The 15,427-nt window shown below is 40.7% G+C and overlaps 1 long non-coding RNA gene and 1 pseudogene across 2 annotated transcripts in view; both read right to left on the bottom strand.

Moving 5' to 3' along the window:
• LOC309687782 overlaps window positions 1-14,752 on the bottom strand; it is a 42,256-nt gene extending 27,504 nt beyond the window's left edge. The window contains exon 1 of the long non-coding RNA XR_014270858.1: window positions 14,577-14,752. This is a non-coding gene — a long non-coding RNA (uncharacterized lncRNA). The remainder of the gene's footprint in view (window positions 1-14,576) is intronic.
• On the bottom strand, window positions 4,204-8,319 carry LOC309721105 (tubulin alpha chain-like; annotated as a pseudogene). The gene is made up of 2 exons: window positions 8,245-8,319; window positions 4,204-5,326 (listed from the first exon to the last, which is right to left on the bottom strand). The product of its transcript is annotated as a tubulin alpha chain-like (transcript).
• Window positions 14,753-15,427: the final 675 nt, after the last annotated feature.

A 15,427-nucleotide genomic window follows, 5' to 3' on the forward strand; every position in this document is an offset into this window, starting at 1 on the left:
TTCTATCTCTCGACTTAATTCTTCTATATTTCTGCTCATATTTTATTTCAGTTATAGTGATTTTGTGCTTTTTTGTTTTATGTAATTTGATGTTTATCCATATCTCATTCATGTATCTCTCAGAGTATCATTTTGAATATTCTTCTGTTTCTATCAGTGATCAGTTCGATCTATAAGAAATGTTAGAAACCAGTTGTAAATGTATTCGTTCTTCACGCTGATGTGAATCATTATCATCTCTCTTGGAAAATGTATTTTGTTATTGTGTTTAAGAGCAGATTCATTACAGCACCATGTTTATCTGCACTATATTGTTTTCATTGTTGTGAATAAGCATGATTGTCTGATACAGCAAACACTTCATAATATGGACTTTACTGCTTTGATTGTGTTTTTATATTCTCCATTTTTGTTAGGAATCATTTCTGAAATAAAAATATCTAAATCTAATTTAACAGGCTGAACGTTGATGCTCTTCTGTCAATGACTCCATGATGATTTTTAATTTTAATAAACACACAATCCTCATATTTCAGTGCAGGATGTAGAGCAGAGTATATCAGTCAACTGGATCAGAGCTCATCAGCATTTTGACCTTAACATGCAGCCAACACACTTTAACACGTGTCTGATGTTGAGTGAAACACATCAGGGAAAAATGGAAGACGAGAGAAGCTGCACATGGTTATCATCATTTATTTATTTATTTGCCTGTCCCATTTGGATCTTTAGCCATCAGAATTGTTGTTTGAAGGCCGAGAAAGATGCCATGTTGGTCCATTTGATTGACCTTTATTATAATTGTGTATTTATTTTATTTTATTATCAGTTGTTACAGACGGGACAGACATGACTGGGGGAAAGGACAGGGAGAAGGAAAGAATGAAAGAAAGAGGGAGAGAAAGAAAAACAGAGGGGAGAAGAGATGATGAGAAAGGGGGGAAGGAACAAAAAGAAAAACAAACAAAACACCTGGATCACCTGTATGGAGAAAAAAAACAGAAGAGAAAGCAAACAAAGAGCAACATAATAAATACATGTTATCATCATTTATTATTATTTTTTAGTATTCGGTTTTTGGTGGTAGAGTTTAAATTTTTTTAAATATTTTATTTTAATTAATTAAAATTTTAAAAGTCACAATATTAACAGCATGATGACAACAACAACAACTGCTATTACGACTATTAGAAGTAATATTATTACTATTATTGCGTAGCACGTAGTATTCAATAATGTAATTTTATTTACTGAACATTAAAACTAAAATTTACTATTTTACAAATAAATATTAATATGATGAAAAACGTTACGTGACAATGTGTGGTCCCGCTGCTCTGCACAGCCTTCAAACAGATTCCTTTTATTCACAGCAGCGGTCCCCAACCCCCGGGCCACGGACCGGCGCCGGTCGTTTGGTACCAGGCCGCGAGAGTTGAGGTTTGGGTGTGAAACTGATGCTCTTCAGGGGTTTTAGCGTTATTTTTTAAAATCTTTTTAATCATTAACTCTGTTTCCCTGGGTCTTTTCCCATGTGTTTTGAATAACTCTTCTTGTTTTGGCAGCGGTACTGGTTTTATTTTGTTGTATTTATCCTCGACACCTTAAAGGTCGGTCCTTGAGAATATTGTCGGTCATAAACCGGTCCGTGGCACAAAAAAGGTTGGGGACGCTGGTTTACAGGACTGACGGGACTCCAGGAAACACAAACAACGTCAGTGTTTAAGTGGAGACTCATCAACAGACCCGGGCTATCTTTCCATCATCTGGATTCAAGTTGGATTGGACTAATATGATGAAAGCAAGCCCAAGCCTGAAATCGACTCCTGATCTTTGATCCGTCCTCACCTGGTCGTGAACGCGATGGTCAGCCAGGTATCCAGTTTACCTTTGAGTGTCAGATTTAGGCAGATTTGATTGCTTCCGTTTCATAATGACAGATTTAAGTGAACTCCTCTGTCTCCATTCCCAGACTTCTACTTTTGAATAAACTTTCCTTTAACTTGCTCCGAGTGCTCTTTTGTCTGCATGGTGTAACTGCAGCCTGGCATGCTGAATAACCAGTGAGTGGACCTTCCAGAAATATGTGATTTTGGCTGTTGAAGCAGGTCAGTCACCTTTGAATGGCTGAATAATTATGGAGTCATCAGTTGACGTTCGTTTGTGGAAGTCTGTTTTCACTCTGATAATAAAGAGGATTTATTTATTTCATTGAGCAATAATAAAAAAGACTGTTATTATATTTTTAACATTATATGATTATATTCACAGTCATGCTTTGAGGAAGACTGCACTGTTTGTCCAAGAATAATCAAACTGCCATGAAATACATTCACTAATTTACTATTTGGAACTAACACACTATTAGTACATCTCAGAGACACCTTCTTTCTCACATGAAGAGTAACAGATCACATCTCTTACTGTGTCCGACCAAACAACTCTTGTGGAAAGTCAGTTATTAGCAGTAACTACACCCGTAAATGAACGTTTGACTGAATGCTGATAAGTGAATACTGAGAAGTTAGGAGGAAATGTTTGCAAATTTTCCTGCAGAGAATCTGATTAAAATGTTTTTTGTGAGCAAGAATCAGTTTGATCAGTGACCTTTTTTCAGCCAGAAACCTTTAAGGTCACACATCCGCTTTAATATTATAATTTGCTGTTCTTTTTTTAATACACCTTTGTAGAGAAGAAAAACATCTGGATGTCCTGATGCAAGATGCTTTTCTTTCCAAGTTCTTTACAGTGGCTTGCAAAAGTGTTCGGCCCCCTTAAACTCTTCCACATTTTGTCACATTACAGCCGCAAACATGAATCAATTTTATTGGAATTCCACGTGAAAGACCAACACAAAGTGGTAAACATGTGAGAAGTGGAACAAAAATCATACGATTCCAAACATTTTTTACAAATAAATAACTGTAAAGTGCGGTGTAAGTAATATTAGATTAGTATATTATTAGATAATTAATAATTAATATTACTAATAATTATTATTAGTAATACTAATAATTATTATTAGTAATATTAGAGTAAGTAATATTATAGAGTAATAACCCGCAGTTCAAAAAAGCTCCCCTCCGACAGCCAAACCCATCTGTTCTCTGATTGGATTGTTACATTTGTGATTGACATGACATTGACCAATCAGATGAAAGGAAGAAAAATAGGGTCAAAATTCGTACTTGTAACTTGCAGAGATTCACACGGGTTTTTTTTGGCTAAGTCCACATACAAATCTTTTTTACACACACACAAATTCTTTTTACACATACAAAAGTACAAGTACAAAATATTTCTAACCACATTTTGAGCCCACAAAGCTGTACGTGAGCTCCACTGCAGTGGCTCGTGCACCGCTGCGTTCACGGCGTTTGCTGTAAATTACACAGCATTGACATATGTATGTAAAATGTTTACTGAAGTTAGTGAAACAGTGTTTGTAAGGACTATAAGGTCCATAATTACTGAGGCAGTTAGGCTGTTTTGCAATCTTGGCTCAGTACACACACACACACACACACACACACACACACACACACACACACACACACACACACACACTCCATTTTTATCTGTATCTAACATTTCCGAGCAGCATGTCTTCATTATCTGTGTGTCTGCACTCTGCAAACACTCTGATTTCTGTGGTTTCAGATCCATTTCTCTCTCAAGGGAAATAAAGGGATTACATGGCCGTCTTTTCCTGTTTCATATGTTAGGCTATGGCTGTATCCTAATTCAGGGTCTGCAGCCTTAAAGGCTGCATTTTAAGGCCGATTACGTCACAGCGACGCGACGAAGGCTGTCCCACTTCGAAGGCTGCTCGAAATCCGGCCCTCAAATGCGTCCTTCATTTCCCTGAATTTTAAGGATGTGGCGGTGTAGACTTCGTGGCCCAACATATCCCAGAATGCATAGCGCGGCAGTGGGTGTGCATAATTTTGGCGGAAAAAAACGGGGGATGAGGGGCGCCCGAAGAGTAAACTTTAAGGCTTTGTGAACTAGGGGGGTTAAGAAAGATATAGATTCACTAAAAATGTCGCTTTTAGTTATTATAATGTTAAATTATTATATTTGTAATTTATTTACGTTATTTTACTTTATTCAGAATTAACCTGGCGGTTAACTTTCTTTTCTAGATTTTGGAGGGTTAAAATTAAGCATAGCAGTGATTAAACAGCTCATGTACTCTTTATTAAGAAGCACCTTAATAAAAGAAAGTGCTGATACTGAAAGAACAGAACTACAAAACAAAGTGGTCATGTCTCCATGTTACACTCTCACATAGCATTAAAACACATTTTCAAACACATTTATTTAAAGTTGAAAAATATACACAGGAATGTGTAACAAGATTTGGTAGAACGTAACAGTGCTTCTGAGCGAACTTGCATAACTTTGATGATTTCATTGCAATAAACCTACTCCTCACCTTCCTCATCTCCCTCCCCATCAACAGAGTCAACTCCAACCTCTTCATAATCCTTCTCTAGAGCTGCCATGTCCTCTCTAGCCTCAGAAAACTCACCCTCCTCCATTCCCTCACCCACATACCAGTGAACAAATGCACGCTTGGCGTACATCAAGTCAAACTTGTGGTCAAGTCATGCCCAGGCCTCAGCGATGGCGGTGGTGTTGCTCAGCATACACACAGCCCTCTGGACGTTGGCCAGGTCTCCACCAGGAACCACAGTGGGTGGCTGGTAGTTGATGCCGACCTTGAAACCGGTGGGGCACCAGTCCACGAACTGGATGGTGCGCTTGGTTTTAATGGCAGCAATGGCAGCGTTGACATCTTTGGGCACCACATCGCCACGGTACAAAAGGCAGCAGGCCATGTACTTGCCGTGGCGAGGGTCACATTTCACCATCTGATTGGCTGGCTCGAAGCAAGCGTTTGTGATTTCTGATACAGTTAACTGCTCGTGATAAGCTTTCTCTGCAGAGATGACGGGGGCGTAGGTGGCCAGGGGGAAATGGATACGAGGGTAGGGCACCAAGTTGGTCTGGAACTCTGTCAGATCAACATTGAGGGCGCCATCAAAGCGGAGCGAAGCAGTGATGGAGGACACAATCTGGCTGATCAACCTGTTCAGGTTGGTGTAGGTAGGACGCTCAATATCGAGGTTCCTACGGCAGATGTCATCTCGTTATCTACCATGAAGGCACAGTCAGAGTGCTCTAGGGTGGTGTGGGTGGTCAGGATGGAGTTGTATGGCTCAAGCACAGCGGTGGACACTTGGGGAGCTGGGTAGATGGAAAACTCCACCTCCTGTGCAAATCTCCCATCCGGACGTTTATGCCTAAAGGGTTGTATGGTCTAAAGAGATTGTTGATTGAGCATTAAACACCAAGTGTTGTTCTTCTTTCAGCCCAAAGATCAAAGAATTGGGGTATTTAACAGGATCCAACCATCGCCCTGATCAGACATATTCTAACAGGATTGCACACAGGATGCTGCAGAAGCAAAATCAGTTTCCAAAACGTCAATCTGGATATCAGCCTGTTTTCTTTTCCTCATTACATCGTGAGTTTTAGAGTATCTGCTGAGCTACTGGGCACAACTTAATATAAGCTGTTTATATTTATTTCTGATCTACAACAAGCAGGACAACTGTTAGAACTGTCACAGCTGGCATTAACTTAGATGGAAACCTACTTCCACGACAGAGTTTACCTCCTATGATGTCAATATAAGCTCAGACGCATGTTGAATAATAAATATCCACTTTCCCTGCTGCCACCTGCATGAACATTACAGCCAACAGGTGGATTTTCCCGTTTCACAGCTAGCCAAACAACGAGGAAACACTGACTGTTTAGGAGACACAGAGTGAAAGTGGACAGTACATCTTTGGTTTCTTAACATGAAACTCTTTGCTGTAACCAGGGGGAGCACCAAAGTGACCCCCCTTAGACTTGTTAGTTTTAATCTTGTTTTCCACTGAGGTTCACTGGTTTTCTAATATAATGTAAGTCTATGAGCTGCAGCCAACCCACCAACCTGATGACGTCACGTTCTGTTGTAAAAACGTCAAGGACTTCTCTCTTAAATCTAACTTCACAGACAATGTTACATCTATGCAAGTTTGTGACAGCAGAGCTTCATGGTGCAAATTAATCTTTATACACGTGGTGTTTAATGTCCACTTTAACTCCAAGTGGAAATTTTTTTAATGACTTTATTTTAGGGCAAATTCAAAACACGTTTGGCAGTTTATTTAAATAATATTAAAATCCCCCATAAGTAGGATGGCAAAGGGTCCAATTTGTCCCAGTGGATGGAAATGCAAGGTGTGAAACTGCAGCGTGGATCATTGTTTTCTATTTTTACATAACTGGGAACGCCCAGCAGGCAGACCCAGGACACGCTGGAGAGATTATATCTCTCGGCTGGCCTGGGAACGCTTTGGTGTTCCCCCGGATAAGCTGGAGGAGGTGGCTGGGGAGAGGGAGGTCTGGGCCTTTCTGCTTAGGCTGCTGCCCCCGCGACCCGGCCTCGGATAAAGCGGATGAAGATGGATGGATGGTGTTGATATTGAAAGAGTCAGTGAAAATAAATTTCTGGGGGTAATAATAGATGAAAAACTGGAGTGCTCACGTAAGATATATTCATTCCAAAGTATCACGAAGCATTGCAATACTAAACAAGGCAAAGTAGGTATCACACGGGACATCACTTCATATTCTCTACTGTTCACTGGTTTCACCATACTTAAGCTTTTGTGCAGAGGTCTGGGGCAACAACTATTAAACCACATTACTTTCACTTTTTACTCTTCAACAAAAAAGCAGTTCGAATCATCCACAATGCAGGTTATAGGGAACATACAAACTCACTATTTTTGCAGTCTGAAATATTGAAATTTGCTGATCTAGTGAAATTCCAAACAGCACAAATTATATTCAAAGCAAAAAATAAGGAACTGCCAGATTATATTCAGAGTATGTTATTTTTTTAAAGGAGTAAGTTATAATTTAAGGGGTTTTTGTAACTCAAAACAGGGAAGGTACGTGCAACAGGAAAAAGCTTTTGTGTTTCAGTGCATGGAGTGAAGCTGTGGAACAGTTTGAATATGAAATTGAAGCAATATCCAAACATAAAACAGTTCAACAAGAGTTATAGAGATATGATCTTCTTGAGCTATAAAGAAGAGGGAAAATGTTGAAATTAAGTGAATTGTCGCTATTTAGAAAATTTCATGGTGTAATATTATATTATATATTACATCAGAAATCTGTTCACTATTTTTATTACAGATTATATGGTAAATGGCCTGTATTTATATAGCGCTTTACTAGTCCCTAAGGACCCCAAAGCGCTTTACATATCCAGTCATCCACACATTCACACACTGGTGATGGCAGCTACATTGTAGCCACAGCCGCCCTGGGGCGCACTGACAGAGGCGAGGCTGCCGGACACTGGCGCCACCGGGCCCTCTGACCACCACCAGTAGGCAACGGGTTCTTTGCTAAATGCACCTGTATATTGTTTACATGATTGAAATAAATTAACAAACAGGCCCAAATACAGGAGAAGGACGGCTGAGAGTGGAAAAAAAAATCACAAAAATAAATACTGCCAGATTTTCAACTTCGGTCTACAAGAAAATAAGAAGATCATGGGATTAGCCTCGATTGCACTTTGGACCTATTGACGGGATGCGCTCCGTCCCTTGATGCATGTACACTTTCAATTTCTGGTTGGGCTGCTTGGGTGCAAAGTAAGTTTCATCATCAGATGATGAGCTTCATGTAAACGTCTGCATGGAAACTGGATGCCTGGACTTCTCTGCTTACTTAGACCAAACCAAACCCTGAATTATGTTTCAAAATATGTGATGTTTTATGAAGGATCACATTTTTTAGTTGTTTTTGAAACTAAAAAACTATTCAAAAAGTTTTAAATAGTTTAGAAAGGATTTTCATAAATATTCATGGCTGTGTGGTAAAGCTGACTTTATCTCACTTGTAATGGTTCAGATTGGACACTGTGACTGGCCGGTTCTGTGCTTCAGGCCACATGCTTGATACCCCTGGACCCATGCAACGAAGTATAAAAAAAAACGTGTCCACACTTTGGCCTGTGAAGAGTGAAAGCAGATATACGGCGTGATATCGAGCCAAATGCTTCAAAGTGTTCCTTGATGATGTGATAAAGAAGTGGCGTTCCTCCTCCAACCACAAACAGGAAGCTCATGAAGCGAGCAGTGTCAGTGCTTGTACGACACTCACCAGGAGACCTCTGAGCAGGATGGCTGCAGTCGCACAGCTCTGCTTCTCCCTGCTGTTCACTCTCATCAGCAACATTCATGCAGAAGAATTTATCGCCATAAGTGAAGAAGGAGGCTCTTTACAGTTCAAGCTCCCAGATCGAAACAGCTCCTGCATCACCTCCAGACGTGTTGGTGAAGATACTCTGGTCCTGTGGAACATCTCTGACCCCTGGAACAGAAACTTCACAGTACATGAAGACCTGACAGGACGACTCTCATTTCCTGAGACATTTCATGGTTCTTCATTTACTCTCAACAACCTGACCCACTCAGACTCTGGACTGTACCGAGATGTGTGCTGGACTCAGGGCAGCGTGACATATGAGAGAAACATCAGCCTGACTGTGTGCAAGACAGTAAAGGGGGAAGAATATATCACAAGTCTTGAAGACACTGAAGACGTACAATGTAAAGGAGCAGGTGAGAATCTGACGGTGCGTTGGATCAGACATTACGGGGAGTGGCAACTATCCTGGATGAATATCAACCTCAACATTTTGAAGGTGAATAAAGTCCAAGAAAGTTTCCTGCAGGTGACAAACGCATCACTTCTTCATGTCAACACACGACCAACGTCTTACATCTGCCTGGTGATGAACCAACAGCAGTGTGTGAGCACTTACTCTGTACGTTTGACCAAACAAACAAAGCTACGTTATGCTTCAGAGGGAGACATAGCTGTGCTGGAGTGTCCCTTCATGGACCCCATTCATGACCAGCCCCCAGTTTGGTGGAGGGAGGCATTTGCCTACAATATTGATCAAGAAGTTGGTCAAAACTTCTCGCTGGTACTTCCATCACTAACGTTAAATGATTCAGGTATCTACAGCTGTTCAGGTGAAAAAGTAATGCACGCGTACTGGCTTTTGGTGTGCCCTAAATTTGGTCCACCTGCAGTAAAGGTTTTCTCAGAGGGAGATGAAGTCACTATGAGATGCTCTGATGATTGGGAAAAAAGTACTTGGGGCTTTATGTTCATTAAGTTGATCCAAACAGAAGGCAAAATTGTGTACGACGAGTTATGCAGTGACAATAGAATCACTTGTTCCCATGGCAGGGTGATAATCTCTAATGTCTCACTGGAAGATGCAGGAGAGTATGTGTGTACAGGTTCTGAGTCACAGGATGAGTGTGTGTCAGCAGAAAAATTTGTTCTGATCTACAGAGAGCCCTTTGGGGTTTACTCGACCTTCTACAGAGTCAGGTGGATACTGCTCAGTGGTCTGCAGGTGATGCTTTGTGTTGTTGTGGTCTGTGTGACACAGAAAACCAGGAGAGGAGAGCAGCTTTCAGCTCAGACACACACTTAATATGCTTATAATAATAATAATAATAATAATAATAATAATAATAATAATAATAATAATAATACATAGAAGTGATTAAATCAAAACAAAAACAAAGAAAAATATTATTGTAGATATGAATCTGTGACCTGACTGCACGGTTCAGTCTCTTATGTGATTATATATTTTAAACATTTTGCCTTTTTCTATCTTTTTACTTAATTCTTCTATATTTCTGCTCATATTTTATTTCAATTATAGTGATTTTGTGCTTTTTTGTTTTATGTGATTTGATGTTTATCCATATCTCATTCATGTATCTCTCAGAGTATCATTTTGAATATTCTTCTGTTTCTATCAGTGATCAGTTCGATCTATAATAAATGTTAGAAACCAGTTGTAAATGTATTCGTTCTTCACTCTGATGTGAATCATTATCATCTCTCTTGGAAAATGTATTTTGTTATTGTGTTTAAGAGCAGATTCATTACAGCACCATGTTTATCTGCACTATATTGTTTTCATTGTTGTGAATAAACATGATTGTCTGATACAGCAAACACTTCATAATATGGACTTTACTGCTTTGATTGTGTTTTTATATTCTCCATTTTTGTTAGGAATCATTTCTGAAATAAAAATATCTAAATCTAATTTAACAGGCTGAACGTTGATGCTCTTCTGTCAATGACTCCATGATGATTTTTAATTTTAATAAACAAACAATCCTCATATTTCAGTGCAGGATGTAGAGAAGAGTATATCAGTCAACTGGATCAGAGCTCATCAGCATTCATCAGCATTTTGAACTTAATATGCAGCCAACACACTTTAACACGTGTCTGAAACGTATCAGGGAAAAATGGAAGACGAGAGAAGCTGCACATGGTTATCATCATTTATTTATTTTTTTGCCTGTCCCATTTGGATCTTTAGTCATCAGAGCCCTATTTCAGGAAGCCGGTTTAGTGCAAACTCTGAGTAAGTATACCCTGAGTTAACGAAAACTCTGGGTTTTCGGTTTCACAAAGCGAGTTCAGATTAATCCTGAGTGAGTTACTATGACGACACACTCCGTGAAGCTAACCTGCTCCCCAGCAGGTTTACTTCAACTAACCCTGACTTTCCCCGCCTCTTTGTCAGAAACCTGACTGTAGGAAGTGTCAGACATGGCGTGCCCCTACCTCGAAGAGCCAGTAGATGTTGAAGCCCAAATTCTCCGCAGAGCTCTCCGCCGGGAGAGTGATTAGAGCGCGTTTGGACATTTTATCATTACCTGATGATTTTCTGTGCGAACGTTACCGTTTCTCAGCACAATCTATAAGTTATTTGGATAACATCCTCAGGCCATATATTACGCATGTGACACATCGCGGACATGCTCTCAGTTCATTACATATTCTTTGTACTGCACTCCGTTTTTTTGCAAACGGGAGCTTTCTGTATAATATTGGTGACGCTGAGCACGTTTCCAAGGCTACCGTCTGTCGGGCAGTCAGGAATGTTACAGTTGCACTGAAACGTCTCCTGTACTCGTCTGTGTTCCCCGGTCACAGACCCACAAGATTTATCAAAGAGGGATGCCACAAAATTGCAGGTATCAGGATGACCAAAACTTAATTCATGATGTGGTGATACTTGGACTACTACTTAAATGGTACATTAATTTCCAGGGTTCCCAGGCGTGATTGGCTGTACAGATGGCACTCACATTCCAATCATTGCACCCTCAGTAAATGAAGGAGACTATGTGAACAGGAAGTCTTTCCACAGCATTAATGTGCAGGTACATAGTTCCCTGTAGCATTTCACACTAACAAGTGATGGCATCATAGTAATGGATGCTAATTTGTGTTCTCTGCACTGTGTAGATCATATGTGATGCTGCCAACATCATCACAAATGTGGAAGCCAAGTGGCCAGGCTCTGTACATGACTCACGAATCTTCCGGGAATGTACACTGAGCACCAAATTTGGACATGGTGGGTCAAAGTTACTGTGAAATATACAGAGACCAATTGCCACAGGGACGTTTGCACTGACATGTATTCTTCTGTCCTAGGAGAGTTCACTGGCCACCTGCTTGGTGATAGGGGGTACCCATGTCTACCCTATTTGCTCACCCCTTACCCTGACCCTGAACCGGGCCCACAGCAGCGTTATAATCTGGCCCATTGCAGGACACGGGCCAGAGTTGAAATGACCATCGGAATGCTCAAGGCCCGGTTCCAGTGCCTTCAAAGACTCAGGGTCGCCCCAGAAAGGGCATGTGACATTATTGTGGCATGTGTGATTCTTCACAACATTGCCACGATTAGAGGTGAACACTGTCCAGCTGAACCAGACATCAGCAGTGATCCACACGATGAACATCCTGACCCACCCACGAACGTACAGGATGGAAGAGCAGTCAGAGACACCATATGCCACAACCATTTCCTGTGACCCGTCAACCCAACATGTTACAAGACAAATACACAGATTCTGTGGTCAACTGGCTTTATTGGTCACCCTGTATGTCCTGTACACAAAGAATAAATGCGTATATTAGTATGTTGTACAAACACTGACATGATTCGTCCATCTCTGATCACTCCACCCACCCTTAACTGTTGTTCCAGCAGTACAATCTCCAACTTGGACTTTTGGATCTGCAGCTTGAGGTGTACCATTTCCATGTCGCACTTCTGTATTTTCCTGACCAGATATGTCTTGTACAGCTGCTTCACAGGGAGCTATTGCAACACAGGACATAGCATTGGCATCCATAGTACATGCCTACTTAGGTTGGTTGTAAATCAGTGCTGAAAATCCTACTGTGGAAAGGTTTGTTGTAGGAGTGGCTGGACCCTCTTCCTCTTCATTTCCAGCATCACTCTGCCAGGGACATAGTAAGTCCATGGTGTTATCATAGTACCACATTGTAGTCAGTTGTTATATTTTCCACTGTACACTGTATACCTCATAGTGTGGCTCTGTTGCGTCCTCCTCTGTAACAGCTGTCACTGTTTCGTCATCATATGCCTGTGGTGGAGACATTTAACAACATTGCTGTTCTACTGTTGACACATGTAGTCTGTGGAGTATTACGAGTACTCACAACTGCATGTTGGTCTGGCTCAACAGGGGGCTGCACCAGATGCAGTACACCATCACCATCAACTGGCAGAATATGGGGTTCATACAGGTCACTCATGACTTATGTGGGCACAACTGGCAACTACCAGACATACCAATCACCATACACCTCATTGTCAGTATGCTCTCAGAGACAACCGACACTGAGGGAAGGCAAAATCAGTAGGTGTTAAGGTGGAAATGCTTTTATGAGTTTTATGTTGCATTAGAGTATATGTTCATATGTTACTCTTAATGGGGAAAGAACAAAATGTACTACTCGCTCTGTCTCTAGAAACAGGAAGCTCACCCTGTGAGAGATTAACACACACACACACACACACATGTATGCAAAATTAAAGGACACTGCTATGCTATAAATAAAGACGAACTACCTGCAGCTCGGTGTGAGTGGGTCTCTCCCTGAGCCCTCACCCGTGCAGCACGTTAACAGTCTCCAAGTGTCTCAGTGTTGTTTATTCACCTAACTGTTTGATAACTGTAAATCTCTGACAGTAGGACAATAACTTCACTACGACATAGTTCATTTTGGTCAAGGTGACTGTGAAGAATGGATGTATGCACATCATGTATTATTTTGAATTTACCCCCTATGTAGGCACTTGTGTCTTGCGGGGTTATTGACTCAGAGGATGTCCCCGCAGAGATGCCTTCGGCCACAGGGCGCCCACTGTTTTGGCTGAGGGCCAACTGCTCAGCCTCTGTGAGTGGTGGTGGTGGAGGACCCCCACCTGTTTTTCGGGCCTCCGCTTTTTTTCTGTTGGTTGTGACGGCACACATTTGAGCATACAGGAGGTAAATTAATGTAGCCTGTAACTGCAATTGGTTTACATGGGACAAACAGACCAAGCACTGTGGCTCATACTATAATTACACCTTACCTGTTTGGACTATGTTTTTATATTTCATTTTTACTTGCTGCCAGGAACGTTTGGGGCCTGTTGGGTTGCACCTGCGCTGTATGACATAAAAAATGAAATAACATATACTAAGATAACGTGTTAAATGGGTGGAAATCCCTAGATCAATGTTTAAATTGACACTCACGCATTGACTCTGTCGGCTATGTTTTGCCATGCATGCTCCCTTTCTTTTGCAGCTGCGGCTGTGTTACTTTTTTTCTGCAAGATGTGCATGCTGTCGGCATATGCTGCCATCAGGGTTTCGGCCTCAAGCGCTGTGAAATACGTCGACCGCACCTTCTTTCCCTCCGTCTCCATGGTGACTCGCGTAATCTGTGCTCCACTGATCAGGGCTTTATGTATCCTCGTGCGCGCGCTTGACTTGGGGTTAATGCAACTCCGCGTTGATTGAACTACTTGTTATCAGCCTTTCTGAAACCGAATATTCCGAGTTGGACAGTTCGGGGTTACTCAACCCTGAGTATCGTTTTTCACTCTGACTTTTCTAAACCGGCTTCCTGAAACAGGGCCCAGAATTGTTGTTTGAAGGCCAAGAAAGATGCCATGTTGCCATGTTCTTAGATGCAACTTTTCTCCTTTGATGTTTTTTTTCTGTTGTCAGCAAACAACCACACGATCTGCGTTAATTCACTAACGGAGATTTGCCGCGTGGCGTTAACGTCATTTTAATGAGATTAACACTGACAGCACTAGTTTTAATATTTAATATATTTAAGGATTTAATTTTGAAATCTTTTTTTCATTTATGTATTTATTTTATTGTTATTTCACTTTCTTTGTCTGTTTATGGTTTTTTTTACTTTTATCTCAGTTTTTGTGATGGAAAGCACTTTGTTCAACCATGTTGGTTTTAACGTACTCTATAAATAAAGTTGGATTGGACTAATATGATGAAAGCAAGCCCAAGCCTGAAATCGACTCCTGATCTTTGATCCGTCCTCACCTGGTCGTGAACGTGATGGTCAGCCAGGTATCCAGTTTACCTTTGAGTGTCAGATTTAGGCAGATTTGATTGCTTCCGTTTCATAATGACAGATTTAAGTGAACTCCTCTGTCTCCATTCCCAGACTTCTACTTTTGAATAAACTTTCCTTTAACTTGCTCCGAGTGCTCTTTTGTCTGCATGGTGTAACTGTAGCCTGGCATGCTGAATAACCAGTGAGTGGACCTTCCAGAAATATGTGATTTTGGCTGTTGAAGTAGGTCAGTCACCTTTGAATGGCTGAATATTTATGGAGTCATAAGTTGACGTTCGTTTGTGGAAGTGTTTTCACTCTGATAATAAAGAGGATTTATTTATTTCATTGACCAATAATAAAAAGACTGTTATTATATTTTTAACATTATATGATTATATTCACAGTGATGCTTTGAGGAAGACTGCACTGTTTGTCCAAGAATAATCAAACTGCCATGAAATACATTCACTAATTTACTATTTGGAACTAACACACTATTAGTACATCTCAGAGACACCTTCTTTCTCACATGAAGAGTAACAGATTACATCTCTCACTGTGTCCGACCAAACAACTGCTGTGAAAAGTCAGTTATTAGCATTTTTTTAACTACACCCGTAAATGAACATTTGACTGAATGCTGATAAGTGAATACTGAGAAGTTAGGAGGAAATGTTTTCAAATTTTCCTCCAGAGAATCTGATTAAAATGTTTTTTTGCACTCAGCGAGCAAGAATCAGTTTGATCAATGACCTTTTTTTCAGCCAGAAACCTTTAAGGTCACACATCCGCTGTAATATTATAATTTGCTGTTCTTTTTTTAATACACCTTTGT

The sequence above is a fragment of the Aulonocara stuartgranti genome, assembly GCF_965226115.1.
Source record: "Aulonocara stuartgranti genome assembly, chromosome: 14".
Lineage (NCBI taxonomy): Eukaryota > Metazoa > Chordata > Actinopteri > Cichliformes > Cichlidae > Aulonocara > Aulonocara stuartgranti.